We start from the raw sequence: 18,405 nt of genomic DNA on the forward strand, positions 1-18,405 counted from the left end.
TATCAGGTATAGCTATTCTTACTGAAACAAGGTAGAGTGCTTCAAACTGCAGGAGTTTTATTCCTACAAAATTCTAGCTACTTCTTCAATGTTGCAAAAGATTTTGACCTAATACAGTTCTGCCACTGAATGAATCACAGCTCAAAACCAGGTGGCATATGTCTTGTGACTATACACTCTCACAAATACAGTACAGCAGAAACCTAAATGGAAACACATCTTTTTGAAACCATCTGTTCTTACAGATATCTGCAACAATAAAGAAAATAAAGGCTTTAAATGCTGCTATTTTGTTTTAAACCTTAATGGCATTTCCTATTGGTGTCTCCTTTCCTTCTGAGAAGCTCAGTTTGTTTCACTTGGAAATAACTTAGCTGCCATATTTGTTGCTGTACTTTTTATGAGATTTGGAGAATCTGACTATATCTGGCTTATCTATATATGAATATTTATAAAACAGAACCTTTTTCATGCTGGGAAGTGTTGGGTTGCCCTCTGGTGAATGTAGCTTGTCTCTGATTATACATTTTATAACAGTTTACAGGGTGAAACTACTCCCTTAGTGGCTTGTTTCTGTATTTGAGGGAAGTTGTGTATGATTTATTCAAAGACAATACTGCAGTGGCTCAGCCATAAAACTGATAATCTTTAGCTGTGGCATATTTGATTGTATCACATTGTTCTTATATCTTGCCCATAAAAATACTCTGTTGGAACAATATTCTTAAACTTGTGTATTTAGATCATACTACTTAATTGGTGCAGTTTATATAATGTTAACACTGTCAAAAAAAAAAAAAAAAGTTACTTACTGGGGTTGAATCTGTTGTTCTGTCAGAATTGTAGTCTTTTGTCTGTTGCAGTCAGTGAGTGCTGCAAAGAGTACTACTACGATTTCATATCCAACAAATCTTCTCATGACCAAAATGTAATTTATAACATTACAATATCTTTTCTTAATGTTGTGGTCAATTTAACTCTGTCTACATAATTTCTGTAGTCCCTTGCAGTGATATTTGAAGACAGAGATTTTTTCTAAAGTGAAATAGAGATGACAACTCTCAGAAATTCAAGATATAGACCAATACATGAAACTGAACTGCAGAGGCATAAGCTGTCCCATTCCTGAAGGACTTACAAAGAGCACAAGTGACATAAGGAGAAACAGCAAATAGATCTATAATTTTTAACCGAGAAGGACAATGTTAATCCGTGGACATCTCTCATTTATCTGAAATAGTTAAACCTATGTGCCACATACTTGTCAAGTAATTCTGCTTAGTTATCATATTTTTTTTAGGGTGGGGGAAGGGGGTGAAATGACACAGGCATCATACCTAATTATGTGTCTGGCGGGTTTTATCTGCAACTACTTGACAGCATAAATTTGCAGGAAGAGTGTTCGCTCTCTCTTTCCGTCATGTCTCATTTTCTGAAGAGTGAGAAAGCAGGGGAAGGTTACTCTTGACCACCCTGGAAAAGGTGTCAGCCCCTGAACCACGAAGCATAATTGCCCTTTTACTTGGGGCCGCAGTCATGTGCTGGAAGAGAGATCTTTCTGCCCAAGTGTCTTCTCCCAGTGAAGGGAGAAATTAAATGTCACACCAATTATCTGAGCAGTGGACAGTGTAAGGAAAACTGGCTGCTTTGTGAAGCTGCAGCCAGGGACCCAATTACTGAATTAGGCCGAGGGGTTATTTTACACCATTGGCCCTGCACTTGGCTGTCACGCTGCACGCGACAGACCCCAGTGCTCCTTGGGGTAATCAGGTGTAACTGCAGTAAGATGAGGTTGTGAGCCTTCTGGGGGTACGGATGGAGGCACGTTGGGGCCTAAATCGGTCTTTGCTTTCAAAACTCAGAAGCCATTTCTATGGCATTTGGGAGCAATCCTCCTGAAGGAGCTGGAATTACACAGCTGCAGCTGATATCTGGATCAGTGATGGAGATTGGAGCGATGCCTGGGTGCACAAAAAGCTGCTCTCTGCTTTAATGTTGCAATGTTGGTAAAGAAAAATAATCCAGCTCATCAAGAACGTTTAAACCAGAACAGGGATTTTGGCTAGCTATTTCTCAGCAAAACTCAGTCAGACAAAAAGTACAACAGAATGTGAAATATAATATGCTATTGTTTTATTAGGAAATTAAATCTTTTGGGCGAAAAAGGCTTATACTTTTCAGGTGGGGCCAGGTTGTTCTCATCCAGATGCTTTATATCCAAATGATACACTTCTGGTGCATGAAAAGAATATGCATTGTTATACAGTTAATTAATATTCACAGTTTTCAGCAGGTGTGCTAACTTCTTATATGACAGTGGGACATTATGCTAAATGCTGTGACATGACAGCAGCTGTGATGAATGGAGCTAAGATATTAAAATCTTTTAAGCAGCAATGGTATTCCAGCTGATAAAGCATCAGTTTAAAAAAATGGATTTATTTAGAGTTTCTAAGACAGGTAAACAGCCAAAGGAGTCCAGAGAGACACATTACAGGTGATAAAATGGTTAACAGTGAGTCACAACTTACTATATCTCCATATATTTCTCCTCATTTAGCTCAATAATATTTAGTATATGCTCTATAAAGCATCCTTCTTTATCAAGTCTCCTTTGAAATGTATGGGCACTTGAGGAACACATAAGAGAAAGAGAGTTTTCTACCTGAGACATGATCTGGATATATGAAATAAATTCAACATCGAAATAAATCCTATGACAAAGAGTAGTGAAATAGTAAAAATTAAAAATATTCAGAATCTACTGCAATATTTTTAAGATTCTTGGTATTAGATTACACATTTTCTGCAGATCACTCTGTAAGGCTTAATAGAAAATGTTTATGTGTGATATTGCTGATGAAGTTAAAAAACAAGATATGGAAATACAGAAGTAGGGGTTGCATGAATTCTTAGGAAAAATCAGTTATATCTGATCATCTCATCAGAAATATTTTTTCATCACCTATTGCTTGACCATATTTAAATGATTTAGGAATATTTGGGAGGGGGGGAAATGAAAAATTATATTTTTAGTTTAATATTAAATTTATTATTTCTCCAAATTTTAGAAGTCAAATATGTCTCTTTTTTTGTCATTTGTCACTGACCAATTTTTCAATTCTTACTCAATTAAGGTAAACAGAAGACAAACGGCAAAATATCAGTTGGGTCTCCTTTATCAGAGCAAAAGTATATGTTTGAATTCTGTTGAAGCCTAAGAATTTAAAAGATTTCTCAAAAATAAGCAAAGAAATATGTATGCATGTTACTCCATTCCATGCAACTGCTGAACATATAAATATTTTGTCATCTATAATGAACAGTAATGCAAATTCAAATTATTTGAAAAAGGACTACCATCTGGAATTATTTTGGGGGGGGGTTTTGGTTGCTTTGTTTTTTAAACAAAGCCCACCTTCTTAATAAATAATATTAAATGTTTCATATAGTGGGAGAAATAAGTTAAACATCAGACTTGAGAGAGTCACAGGGAGCAAACTTCAAATAATTATATTAACCAGTAGTATCTGAGAAAATCATCACCAAGTCCTCCTATCTTTTACATACTCACATTTACTCTCATTTAATTTAGAGACAAATCCTACTGCAATAGCTCTGTTTTATAGTCATTTCTAGTGAAGCAGGAGCTAGATCCAGCACAAGATGATACTAATGGGAGGAAAATGAGAAAAGGCTCCATTTGAAGAGGTGCTCTCCGTCTCACTAGAAAGGACTGTACTCCATCCCTGTGCCTTACCTTTGAGCATCAAAAAGTAGAGCGGGTAGCAGAGTGATTGCTGTTATTACAAAATAATGAAAAGAGTGTTTTAGGTTCTATATGACATTCAAGGCAGAAAGATTAGAAAGCTGAAAACCTCCCAGTCCTATTCCTACTATATCATGGGTGGGACAGATCCTCTCAGTGGTTTGGTGTTACTCAAAATTTGAAATTATACTCACTGGTTCCATAGCTTCTAGTTGGTAGGTTAAATATATATATGTTAGGTACTTGTTAGCCAAAAATAAGGTATTAAAAGAACCAAAAGAACTGATTCTGTGCAAAATCACAGAAGCGACTACAATAGATGTCAAGTCTCTGATCAAATGGTGATACTCAGCAAAGCAAAAATCACATCATACTTGAGGAAGGGAGAAAATGCTTTCTGACAGATGGTGCCTCTGTTCTAACAATTAGAGAAGAATGCTAATTGCCTCCTTTATTTGGGTCAAAGTTAAAATACTAAAATAATACTTCCTTTTCCTCCACCCTAGTTCTTAAAAAGGTGCTGTCATCCAAGCACAATAGATACTACATCACTCTTTTTGCTTTTGCATGGCTCAAGTTAAAAAAAAAAAAAAAAAAAAAAAAAAAAAAAAAAAAAAGAAAGAAATCATGTGCTATAGAGGTTTTTCTTTTCTTTCTCTTCTTTTCAAATTAGATTGCTTTGAGGGGGGACAGGAAATACAAGATATTGTGAGACATCTCTGCTGCTTTTTCAAGGCAATTAATTTTTAAAATTAAGAAGAATAGCTGGCTGGTAGAAACAGTAACACGATATTTTTCAGTGTGCTCCTTGATGCTAATGCTTCCTTATTTTTGCTCTTGAAGTAATAATTTAGTATTGATAGGACAGTTTTGTAATGCATCATGGTGGTCCAGTTGTCTGAATCATTGCTACTTAACTATTCTACCAAAGATTAAAAAATTGGATCTCCCCTTGCTCATTGCCTCTAGCAAAATTCAGGTTTCTGAAAAATACATTTATAGGAGCAAAGCATATGGTCTCAAAACCTTCAGCAGCAGGTCTGAATGTCTTCTAAAATTCAGATAGCTCCTCAGTTGTCTTTTAAATTGAGTTCCTCATTATCCTCTAAAATAAATGGACAGACAGATTCCACATCCCTGAAAAGTTCCTTTTTTAGCATATGATTGTTCTCATGAAGATTTTTAAAAGGCAGAAATGTTTAATTTTGTTTTGCCTTTCAAAGCAAATTTATGAAGCCAGAGATTGTTGTACTGAGGTCTGACTGGCTGACATTTTGAGCTAGTACATCAATTTCTGAGCTATTTTAGGGGCTTCTATACCCATTCCTGTATTTCATTAAATATCCATTGTAAAGAAACAAAAGTAGAATTAACTAACTCTCACCTGGATTGCATTCTGCCACTTATGAAGAAAAATATAAAATCCTAAAAGAATAAAAGATCTCATTTTGTGAGCGACAAAGCTCTCCAAGAAAGATATAATACTCCCTCCTCTGTGCCTTAATAGTGCTCATGTCTGCAGCTGCAAGACTATATAAAGAAAAATATTTTAACTGCAAGTTCTAGCTATGTGATGTAAATACAGAGATTTTATGATGCAGAATCAGTGTCCTGAGCAATCAGGATGGTGCAGTCATCACTGGTGTGAGCTATAACATACAAAATTCTAGTTCTTGTTCTTCTTGTGACATAATTTATATTTTGTTATTAATAGAATACCTGTTCTATGAGAGCTATCTCACACCTCAGCTGGAGGACTCAGCTAAGTCCTCAGTACTGCTTTATTCTGTTTAACAGGCGATGACTAGAAGTCCTCACAATTACTGATTTTTAATTATTATTTCTCCAGGGAAGAGGAGGCTATAAAGTGATAAATTGGAAATAAAAGGGAAAAGCCATTTGCTTTCTTCTTTATTTTATGAAATTGCTTTGTTAGGTATTTTTTGTTCTTTTTTCCCCTTAAAATTGTCCTCAGTGTGCTCTTAAAATAGAGGATATATATGTTTAATTTTAGTTTGGCTTTACTCTTGCAACCTGGAGCCAGTACCTTATACAGCACAGTTTTGCAAACTGCCATTTTGACTTAATGTAAAAGTATGTCATCATGTATCATCAGATATGGTACCTTCAGAGTCATTTCTGCTAAAGCTATACTTCCTTTTAACTTCCTTTAAAATAATCACTTCCTTTTAAATCCTTAACTTCCTTATAACTTCCTTTTCGATCACAGCTGATTTCCAGCTCTCTAAATTCACATTTTTGTCCTACTAGACTGCTACTTGTATTCTAACATTTATTTGCCTCCTTTTAGAGCTGTATTAATAAACCTAAAAATTTACGTGTGATTTAATAATTTTTGCAGTATTCATGAAATAGTAGTACCATAACTCAAGAATACCTTCTCATATTGTATGCTTCTACATTATACACTGCTCTGGTATAACATGCACTGAGAGTACAAATAGGACATAAAGCAGCAAGCCATAGTGACGGAAGGCAAAGCTGGTTTTAGTCTCTTTTGTGTCCTAGTGTAGCCTGAGCAGCAATACACAAAAGGCTGCTCTGAATTTCACCTGCCACTATGTGGCAATATTTCAACCAATAGCTGAAAATGACTGGAGCAATGAATAGTCTAGCCATAGACAAGAAATTCCCCAGATTTCATTCAGAAATTATGAAGTGGGTCCTTTACATTTCTTTCCCTTCTACTGCTGATGGCTCCATGCCATCTTCCCAACACCAATATCTTTAACATTCAGCCATCCCGTGAGCTTCATCTTTGTTCACCTAGTCATCTGTTATCTGCATACTATGACTACAGACACTCATAATGAATTTAACTTCAGCATTACAGCTCTTTCCAGTCAAAGCCAATAGCAAAATTGTCATTGGGAAAATGCCTTGCTTTAATGTAAGACACTCTTTTCTTCAAACATCTCTATGAAGTATAATTACTTTAGACATGTCATGTTCTGAATATGATTGCTGATTATTGCCTTGTGCTATGGGCACTTTTTTTTTTTTTTTCACTTAACTAATAAGCACTAAGACAGTGCAGGATGAATGTCACTTAAGAGATAGTTCTCTACCCCTTCCTGCTTCAAGAGATTGGTCAATTGATTTGCCAGAATGCACTGGGGTTTGTCAGGACTCTCTTCCCGGCATCTGGCATTAGGGTAAACTGTTGAAGGTACTGCTGCTGCAATGTTTTTACAGCTTCTGTGATTTCAGAGGCTACAAAAGGAAGACCAGCAAAAAAACAGTCCCAAATTGTTGAGGCAAAAAAAAAAAAAAAGGCAAAAATAAGAAAAGGCAAAGCACAGAACAGGATATTTACAGGTTTAATAACAAATTTCAAGAGAGAAGTCACATAGGTAGTAATTTTAGTATGTATTATTATTACCATTGCTTTTTTTTTTTTTTTTTTTGTCTTATTTGGATGAGGGAGAGGAAATAAGTGCTTTGGCTTAGGCTGTTTCTTCTGTCATGCAAGAGAGTAAAGAAAAAAGGACTCCTCCCACCTCTAGGCACAAGCAGATCAAGCAGGATGACACACCTTTACAAGATTTACTTCCACTCATTTCCTCTAGCTTTACACAAGTCTGATGAAAATGACACAGCTTGTTCACCCTCAATCACGGTGAACTCCCTTTCAGGGAAAAATATGCAAAAGAACATCACTTGCATCCCTCAGTGAATTATAGCCATTGTTTTTTATTTCCTGGTGTGTAATTGAAGGTTTTTGCAGCTAGAAGAAATTATTTATAGAGTCCTGAAAAATGGATTACGTTTCCCTGAGTGCTTCATTGATGTTTTAAGCATCTACTTTATTCCAATTAAATTTATATAATCTAAAATCAGTGAACTTCTTTATTTTAGATAATAAATTATAGAGGAAAATAATTTGTTTAGTCTCTGTGAACTGCCCTATTTCCACATATTTTATATGTGTTATCTCTGCAAGGAACAAAAGAACTCATAGCTGTATTATGCTCAATACAGGCAGAAACCTTTCCTCTGTTCCCAGCACCTTCAGTGCCTGCACAGAAACCAAGATTTGGGAAGGAATTTAGGAACTTTCCTGATGGATTAGAGCTATATCCATCTAATAAGTTGTTCAACCACTTGTAATGGCTGCTACCAAATGCCTCAGAAGAAGGCATGGATACGTGCAGGCGATCTTATGTATCTGTCCCCAAAATTAGGTTTATGCAGTTTGCTATTAGTTACAGAATCTTTCAAATTCAAAATATACCTCAAATGTCTGTCATAAAATCAACTTCTGTATTTTTTGTGTGCAGTGTGTATGTTTCTTATCTGAAAATTGTAGAATTTGATTTCCAATTCACATCAGTGCATGTTGATTTATCTCAAGAGAATACTTGGCTAACTAAAGATAAGTGGGGTGTTTAATGCTCATAATTAAACTAACTTTAAAAAATACAATACAATCTTTATTCACGGAAAAGCAAATTCTCAGTTTGGACACTGAATAGAGCATGGAGATGGGAAGATCTTCAGTTAGATACCACTGACTGGAAATGGTTACTCTTACCATGTCAGCAGTTAGCATCAGGTCTGCTGAGCTAGTACAGGATGGGATCCACTAAGATACCCATTCCAAGCTTGCTCAAGTTACATTGGGTTTACCACATGGATCTCAAATTCTCCTATTAATGATGAATTTTTATACTCTGTAATTTGTCCTTGCATTTGAGCTTTGAGATATTTTAAATAGGCAAGGGTTATTATTTCTGTTTTCATCAGTCATGACAGGGTTATCCTGAGATAAATGTGAGAAATCTGAACTAAAAGCTGTAAAAATAAAAGAAGAATTAAATTGTTATTCTTCAGGAAATATTCAAGAGGTCTGCTTGAGGCAGATGTCATAATGATTGAGAAATATCCAAAACTTAAATAAACATTTTAGAAATATAATAAATATTCGTTTCTTCTACTCAGTCTTTCCAATCTCAGCTTAAGTTTCCTTACACTCAAAATCCTATATTACAATAACATATTGGTAGCCTGCAAAATTCCTCACATAAAATAATACTTATTACTTTTTCTGGTAGAGCTTTACAACTTCATTTTACGAACAGACATTGAATACATAGTGATACTATAATTTAAACTGAAAGAGTCTCCCTTGTATGTATAAGCTGATTTGGTTTACTTCTCCTTTTCAGAACTCTCTGCTGGTTTTCTACTTCCAGAAGTGTATAATTTTCACTGCAAAGGTGATGCAGGAAGAGGAAGAGATTTTAACATAATTTTTCATAATTCTACCATGAGAGGAAAGTGTATCTCTGTGATACTCTTCTAACTTTACAATTATCTATCATCGTGCTTTCATTGGGTTAGCATCAGTTATGCATTTAGTCTAAGAAACATCTTTTAAGTTACAAACATATTTAATGACCGCATGTCATTCAGCAGATTGTCTTTGTTATTTTAGTGGGAAAGTATCAAAGCACTCCTAGATTTGTAATTACAGTTTTTCAGTAATTTGGTCTATGCTTTTAAGTTGTTCTAAACAGGTACAGTGAAAGGTGAAGTACTACTTTAAAGAAAGCCAAGCAACTTTACATTTTAGATAAAATTCCTGCAGTCTCAAGTCTTATTAATTAAGTTTAAGACAAGCCTATAATTTCAATTTTATCTTAAAAAAAAAAAAAAAAACACACACAAAAAAATAACCAAACAAACAAACAAAACAAAACAAAGCAAAACACACTGTCCTTTCTTCTTTAGAACTGCTGGAGAGGTGTGTCTTCCTGTCTTTATGTGTCTGAAGGAAGTTTCTTAATCATTGCCAGAGAGCTAATTATTCGCTAATACAATGTTTTCATTTTTATATGGCATCTACTATTACATTCTGGTTGTAGGTTGAAATAATGTTAAGGCCCTTTAAGGAATATTTCTAAGGACAGTTTCATAGAAAACTATTTCATAGAAAGCTTAAATCTGAGTAACATATGATTTAATAAATGCTTTCAATGCATGGGAAAAAAATAGAACAGCTTTTGAAAGGTAGAAGTTCTAAAAGCTGTGTTTCATCCCTGCAAATATTAATGTGAGATCCATTATCTTTTCTGAACTTTGTTCATTGGTGACAGAAAGAAAATACATGGAAAATCTTTCGTTGGTTTAAATAACTCATTTTATTAAACTGGGAACTATATTTGTACCTCCCACAAACCACCCTCCTTCTCCACTTCCCAGCAGAATGCACATAAGCAAGACTAAATACCCATGTTACATTATAAATACAAAGTTCCTTGAATGAAAGACTTTTTACCAGAGTCCAAGACTTCTCCCTGTCTTTGGAGAGCATTTCCTACAGTTTGAACAGCATTTTGTCCTTAAATACCTATAGGGAAATGCAGTAATGGGATGACTCAGAGTTCTGTAACAGAGGTAGAAGAATATATGGAAAGTGATGATGAATTTTGCTGCTTTTGTACAGTGATGAGTGGTAGGAGAGCTCAAACAGAACTGAGACTGCAGTGCAAGAATTTGCTGGGGTAATCTAAGGCATAGTTGGTGCTAAAATGAGAGGTCCAATTACACCTCATAACCATTTTCAACAGCCAGACATTCCTGCCTTTTCTTTGAACAGCTCAGAAATGGAGCATGCTTGACTCCATGGTGAAAGCCAAACAGGCATAAAACATATTTCAGATTTTTGTTTGCTCCTTTGCTTGGCTGGTTGGTTTTGATAAGGGTTAGTTACATTACCATTTTTCACCCTATTTCCCTGGCTCTTCAGGTGCTTAAAAAAAACACCTGGGAGTGCCAAAGGAAGGGATCAGCAGTATCACCACACTCAAACTGAATGTCTTAGACTTTGTATTTTGTATGTATTTAGTCCTCACATTATACTCACATGATAAAATTGTCTTTTAAAATTAGTATTTGTAGAATAGGTATCTCTTTGGGGTGGCATAAATCCTTTGTCCCCATTGTATCCTATATCAAGCAATGTAAATGATACTGCCTGCCAATTTTTTTCTTTTTATTTTTTTTTCTAATCAAAGCTGTATTTTGCTTACATCAAAATGTGGTGAAAAACATATTACCTCCATCCTGTCAGACCAAATTAGCTGTCTGGCTTCAGAACTCATGTGCTGAGTTTCACTTAATGGCAATTTTTTTATAGGCAAGTTATAAATCTTTGTGAATGGAGTGTTTATAATGAAAATACTACCAGGCGAGGAAATATTTGCCACACTGAAGATCAGCAGAATTATAACAGCCACAATATTGAACCGTACTGATCAATCAACCTCCAGTAGCCTCCCATTTTCAAAGGCAGTATACTAATTTTACATTATACCCTTTTTGTCAATGTAAGTATTTTTTCCTTCATTTCACTTTTGATACTCTAATATGAAATTAGAAATTCACCATTTCACTTCATCTCTGTAGTATCAGCAGAATTTCATAAGGCCTGACGAGTGTTTTGTGGAATAGTGTATCCAAGGGAAAATGTCAACGTGATTTGAAATGCAATAAATATTTAACAGTAAGATATTCCATATCATCAAAGTGAAATGTAATGTATGAATTTGCATTTTTGCATTGCATTTTTTAGTCAGATGCTTCGTGCTAAATCAGTAACAGATTCAGGAGTTGATTTTTTTAAACAAGGTGTGTGATAAGATTTGTGTTTTGACTGGGCAAAACATTTTGAGGAAGGGAAAAGTGAACAGTGAGGTAACAAATTGGAAAACCAAGATGATAACACTGCGTATATAGATGCCTACTTTAAATTACTCTTGTAGATGTAATTTTCAAGGATGTAAAAGAAAATTATACTCAAAATCTATTTATGTCCAGAGATCAACAATCAGTTGACTCTCATAATGACTTGCTGCTCTATACAGGAATCAAAAGCAAAAGAAGACAGCAAAGTGTATAGCCCTACCTACTTAAATACACCAGAAGATCATTACTTGAGACAAAATAACTGAATCCACACAGTTTTATCTATCTTTCACATTTGTTTCTTTTTTCACTAGCTTTATGTTCTTCCTACTTTTCAGTTATTCCAGGGGCAAGGTCATTTTTCTGAGTGTTTCTTTTTGTTGGTATGTTATATCCCCATGACACAAAGTACTTTAAAAACTGAAATAATTTACTTATTGGAGTATCCTTAGCTGTTTTCTCTTCCCCCCACTTCAGCCTTTCCCATATGCACTTAGGATCAGAGCATTCTTTTCCTATTTCTTGCATTTTGTCATCATCTTATTGTCAGTGTTCTTATACAATTCAAATGTTCCTTGAAGTGAAAGAAATTGTTGCTTGAAGGAATTTCTCCTGCGCCATTTTTTTTTTTCTTCCTTAGCATTAGCAACATGGAATGTCTCAGTTTCATGAGGTCTCTATTTAAAAAGCTCATTAAGTTTTGAGCTTGAATAGGAAAATTAAACTACCTGCATTTTGTATAAAAATGCTGTCTCTGTTTATGTCTGTGGTAAATGAAATAATTTTAATTTACTTTGGACAGGCATAAAGTTCAGGAACAGAGTTGCTATTCTCATAATAAGCCTCAATTTTGCAATTTATGTGGAAATATTTTATATTAGATTCTGGTTGACTGAGTCTGTGGTTAAAAGGATAAATTAGACAGAGGGTGCTGGCCACCTTGTACAAAGTACTTAGCATTTTTATGTGGCTTTTTTAGGACACACATTCAAGATTTTATTTAGACTTAAGCAACTTGTTGATATGTTGACATATTTCAGTATTATACTGCACACATTTCCTCTCAAAAACTTTTCTTCAAAGTCATGATGCCTGTATCTTTCATTATAGAACAAAATCCTTGACCATAGTCACGTCTCTAAGACACACAATTGTACATCTATTTAATGATTCCAAGAAAACTACAACTCTCCTAATACAGTGTGCCAGTCAAGAAGAACAGCTGAATGTTTTCTTTAACTGAATTGTCTCACAAAGCAAAATGGCTGAAAATAAAGTATTGCATCATATCACAGAATAGTTTGGGTTGGACGATGGGTCTGGAACTGATTCATCCCAACTGCTTGCTCAGTGTAGGGCTAGAGAAGATCAGAGTTCCCTGATAAATACTTTAAAATTGATAAACTAAAAATTGGAAGTAACACTGAAAAAAATTTCACTTCTGTACAATCTGTGAAACCAAACTCAGAAACCCTTCTTTCTGAGAGTTTTCATCTGGAAAATTCTATTTGTTTTGAAGCAAAGTTGAACCTTAGCTTAATTTTGCATTGAGAACATGATTACACCTCCTTCAACTGCATTCACATAGTTAAGGAGCTGGACTCAGAACAGAGGGAGAGAGGAGGCTGGTTTCATAATGCAACATTAGCACAAGTGTAAAAAGCAGTAAAGATGAAATCTATTAATCTCTGTAAGGACCACTGCAGTCTGTATATGGAAGTCAACATAAGAAAACTAAGTAAAAGTTTACTGTCATTATCCGCATGTTGGCTCAGAGTAGAGAACTAAAAAAATTGCTTCTCCAGTCAGATACTTGCTCTTATTTAATCTCCCTGTATTCCAGGCATGCAGGCATACAATTATGTATGACAAATAGAAGAGCACAAGTCAAAGAGATGTAATGTGTAAAATAGATTACTTTTCCCAAATATGTGTTGCATTTTGTCTGCAGGAATGCAGGTAGAAAGGGAAAAGATTATTGGCTAATACGAGACATGTGAAATTCACTTTCTTTTCCATCTCCTAGGTGGAGATGTTAGGTGTTGGTAGCAGGTGTTTATATATGTCTCCTCCCTTCATAAACACACAGACATAGAAAGCTGGTACTATGAATAAAAAGATGCATTACTATAAAAAATCCCCAATGGAAAAAGATAATCAATTAAAAGTAGAGGGCAAGGTAAACCTATTCATCTTTGAAAAGGATGTGGTTGATGGTTCCTGATACCACAGGAACTATATCAGCTTGTGATACCCTTACTACGTAATATATGGTTTAAATGCAATAGGAGAGCAAGTATTTCAGAACAGTACCTGGAAACACACAACCACAATTAAACCAACCTGATCTTCAGTCAATACATTAGTTTTAGTTATGTGATTCAATATACTGCTTTTAAATACTTGCTAGTTAAGGTAGGAGTACAAATGAAATAATGCTTATTTTTTCTGTACATAATGTTTACAAGCAATTCACATTATTCGTAGGTATTGAAACAATTCTCACTATTGCAAAGCCCTAAGGACATGCATCTTCTTTATTTCGAAATATTGACATGTAAATATACTCTTCATAAAACTCCAGCATTCTTGTGACAAAGTTCAAATGTTGAAAACTTTTTCATTAAGACTCAAAAATTTGACATATTGTAAACTTATCAGGTTCAAATTGCTAATCCTGCAATCTTTTCTGCATGTACATGTAAAATTTCTTCTTTTCTAGAGAAGGGCTTGATGACATTGCCAAAATCTTTTACATTAAATAATATTCTTCCAATTCTGGAAAGCGATAGGGTCCTGTAACAAGTATATTCTACTCAGATACTTACTAATCCTGATGCTGGCCAAAAAAAAAAAAAAAAAAAAAAAAAAAAAATATTGATTTCATTTCAAATTATAAAGAAAAGGTAAATGCTTTTTAATTGAGAATTAAAAGGAAATATTTTTAAATGTTAGGAGGGGTTTTTTTTCATTCACTCTCTTAATACATTTCCTATATATTTAATCATCAATTTAAATTATTTTTATTCACAATTATTTCTAATAAATAGACTAAACCATTTTCTTAAAATTTTTTCTCAAAAATTATGTTTCCTAATATTCAATTTCCCTTCAGAAAGATAAATATTTAATGAAATGAAATTCAAAATTATTTTAGAAAATATAAAAGTTGAAGCCCAGCTGTGCTCCCTGGAGTTTTAATTCCAACTGTAGTTAAATTCAAGGAAAAAATTGTATCTCTTTATTTGGAACTGAAACAGACCCACAGTTTCACTTTCAATAAGCATATGGAAATCAATATGCTGTAATGTAGTTTATGCTATTTTTCAGTTTCCATCTGCTCCCTTCCATTGCATCTTTTTGTGAGTGACAGCATAATAATTGCTGTACCAATTAATTGCCCTTCCAATCCAACTGCATCGTTACTGCAAAATAAATGTTTTGCTTTGTAGCAGTTTGTCCTGCTATGAAACTTTGCTTTAGTTATTCCAATCATCTAACAGCAAAAAAAAAGAAAAGCTGCTTTGTCATCGACAGCTCAATAGAAGACACTGTATATTCAATACGGAGAGTTGGCAGAATTTTAACCAGTATCAATTTATAAATAGGATAACAGCAATCATTTATTTTCTGCCTTAAATGAAAGTATCCTTTTTGATGCAATAATAGCCACTTAACTGATTTGAGATTGTAGTAGGGTTTTTTGAGGAACATTTTCTCTTTCCAGAATAAAATGTGGAGTCTCTTTCTTTGCAACAAAAGCTCTTAGAGTATAAAAGCTTCCATCTGAAATAAGTAGTCATAATAATTTAGCTTCTTGCAGTAAGTGTTTCATTTTCCCTAGTGGGCTTTCAGTGCATAGCTACAGTGACTTTCCTGTTTTGTCCTGTGTCTTAACAAAAATTCTGCAAATATTAGAGGTTGAAACACCTCAAGACACACTTCCCCATCAAAACCATATCCTTAGTGCAATCCGTGGGCCTCCTCTGGCATAAACAGGAGCTTTCACTGCTGTTGGGAAAGTCCTTAGAGAACATAAATCTAGATTAAAGGCTAGTACTAGTTTTGTGAACTTTTCTGGCTGAAGGGCTGCATTTATTGTCCGGTGAGAATTGTGTGAGGGAACAACATACAACTAACTCATTCTTACTAACGTTTCATTCCTGAAACATCTGTTGGCTAATTGGGGTTTTTTCCACCTCCTTGCACCATCCTTTGTGGATAAAACTTCATTGTCTCTGTTTCACTGGTTTCCAGGCTGTTCTGTTTATTGTGAACAACAGAATTTTCCAATTAATATTCAAAAAGAATAGATTGCTTTACATTGGAACAAATGATTCACTTTAATTGGTCTTTGCTTGCACTGACTGGTTCATAGAAATTTCTTTTGAACCACCACGTCTTTCTGTAACATTTACAGAAACATCTATAGCAATCACAGAGCTCTTGTCTTCATGAAGTCTCAGAGCACTCCCAAGTACAAAACATAATACTAATAAAGATATCCAATTGACTTTAATTTAATGGCTTCAATTTTGTGCTCATAATCTTTGGAATGGAAATGCCAAATTTTATTTTAAAAAATAAAGTTTATTATTATTACCTAGAAAAAAATAAAACTGCATTAGAAGAACATAATTCTGTTTGTAAAGTCATCTGTTCAGAGGTTAAGAAATCCCAGATGAAATCTTGCTGTGCAGTGGCAGAAGTCTGTTTCTTTATTTTACCTAATGACTATCTAATATGAGGTACTTAAAAGGCCTGCAACAGAAGCTGAAACACAGGAATCTCTGATTCTATTAATTTTTAATCATTATACGGCAAAAATATACACTTATATTAGGTCTTGTATTAGAAAAGCTCAGTCACAGGGTCTCAAAAGTGATCCTGCATCAGAGAAGTGAGCAGTCTGGTGGCTGTAGCATTTGCCTGTATTTGGTTGCATATTACTCACAGGTCAATACATTACCCAGACAAACTATCTGGCACTAAAGCCAGGCAGAGAAAAATCCTGCCATTTCTTACCTTAGGCTGCTTGTTCCTGCTCCTCGTCTATGCCAGTACAACAATTTGTAGGGCTCTTGCAAACCAGATGACCAAAGAGCTTCAGCCTACAAAGCAGCCTTTCAGTCGCAATGGCACAACTGAGGGGCAGTGAACAGCAGTGTCATCAGAGAAGAGAAAGGGAACATTTACAGATCATTTTTAAATTACAGAATGTGTAATGTTGAAACTTACCACAGGCAGAGGGGTATTTTAACTTATCTTGTACATCACAGGTGAGTGCTCTAACCGAAGAACATCAGATGAGAGAGTCCCTTGAATTCTTATGTTGGAAAAGAAAAGCATGACCTTTTTTTGTTTAGAAAAGAAAAATGTTTGGCATTTGCCTTCTGCTTAAGAATTTTAATTCTGAATCCAAAACAGAGAGAAACATCTCTCAAAATACATCAGTAAGGGGAGCTTTTAAACCTTATCTCTGGACCTCTTCTACTTTTTTTTTTTCCTTTTCTTTTAATGGAGCTGAGTACTGCAAGTTTTCTCTTAGAAGTTCTGATCGATCTACTTTCATGTACATCAATCACTGCAGTTACTAGGAAACAATCGGGTTTTTCCTCTAAAGAATTGTTATAAATAAGCACCATGCCATGAAATAGGATCCGTGTGTATATTGCCTCTGCTTCCAACATAATTAAGATCAGGAAAAATCTAATTTTGGTGTAATTTGCCAGTTTACATTAAATTATCTTGATGAATCATTCATACCTAATTGCTTTGGACTACAGCTTCATTGCATTCTATGATCCTGAGAGTAAATTTAAATAAAAGATGAAGTAGGCTGAATAATACTTATCTTTCCAAGGTCCTGTCCTAGAACAGAAAAAAATAATACATTTCATTTGTAAACTACAGGAAAAAAACCTCCCCCACTTCTACTGGTGTCTTCAGGTCATGAAGTATGTCTTAATCAAATTCGTCTTATGCTGACTTCAGAAGAACTGTAGAGAAGAGTTAGTTTTGTATTTTTGAAAACAGCTGTGGTACCAAACAGCTGTAAAATCCACAAACAGCATTCTTCTTCTCTCTTAACCTTTTAAGGCCAAAATATGACACAGAAAATACTATTGAAGCAGCAATCTGTGGAACTTAATTTATTTGCTGCAAAATCTGTTCCTATATCTTTAGATTCAGAATCCTTACTTGTGACATAAAGCATAACTTTGGAGATGCTGCAGTACCTAAGAATCCATAAGGCTAATCAGCTGTATGAATATTACAATAATATTTTATAGGAATGCAAATAAAAGAATCTACTATCATTTAGAATTTCCTGTACAGGATACACTAATTTTTTTTAAAAGCTGAACAAAAGCCTAAATTTTGGAATTTTACTATTTAGAAGTCTTAAACCAACTTGGAACCATTGGACTATTCCATTATTTTACCAACATTATTTTCTTATTCATTTTATTTAATAAATTAATATAGTTCATTGTTTTTAAAAAAATGTAAGTTGAAAGTAAACATATCATAAAAAGCCATTCTTTCCTAAACTCACAAATTCTCTATTACCCTTAGCTTTCTCATTTCATCTGAACCGATGTCTTCTATTCTTTTTGTTACTATTTCCATAGATCGATGTCATACAATTCAGCCTGAACCTCGACCAGGTGTCTTAGATCTTTTGGCTCTGTTGAGTGTGTCTTCTAATCTTTTGGATCTGACTGTATATCTCTCTCTTTGACTGCATGTCCTAGCAGTCAGGGAAGAAGTCACTTATCCTCATTAACCCCTTTCATTACAGAATGGCTAAAATCAGCCTGTTGTGAGATTTAGCAGCTACAGATTTTCTTTTAAAGAACAGTAAGGGATGTGCCGGCAGCTGAGGCATACATCCAGGAAATGGAAGACCTGAACTTAATTAC

The 18,405-nt window shown here is 34.6% G+C and overlaps 1 protein-coding gene across 1 annotated transcript in view; it reads left to right on the plus strand.

Annotated features, from left to right (window-relative positions):
• DOK6 (docking protein 6) overlaps nucleotides 1–18,405 on the plus strand; it is a 267,461-nt gene that overhangs the window by 232,515 nt on the left and 16,541 nt on the right. The gene's annotated exons all lie outside the window — the stretch shown is intronic.

Source organism: Tyto alba, unplaced genomic scaffold (assembly GCF_018691265.1).
Source record: "Tyto alba isolate M040663 unplaced genomic scaffold, T.alba_DEE_v4.0 Super-Scaffold_27, whole genome shotgun sequence".
In the NCBI taxonomy this organism is placed as follows: Eukaryota; Metazoa; Chordata; class Aves; order Strigiformes; family Tytonidae; genus Tyto; species Tyto alba.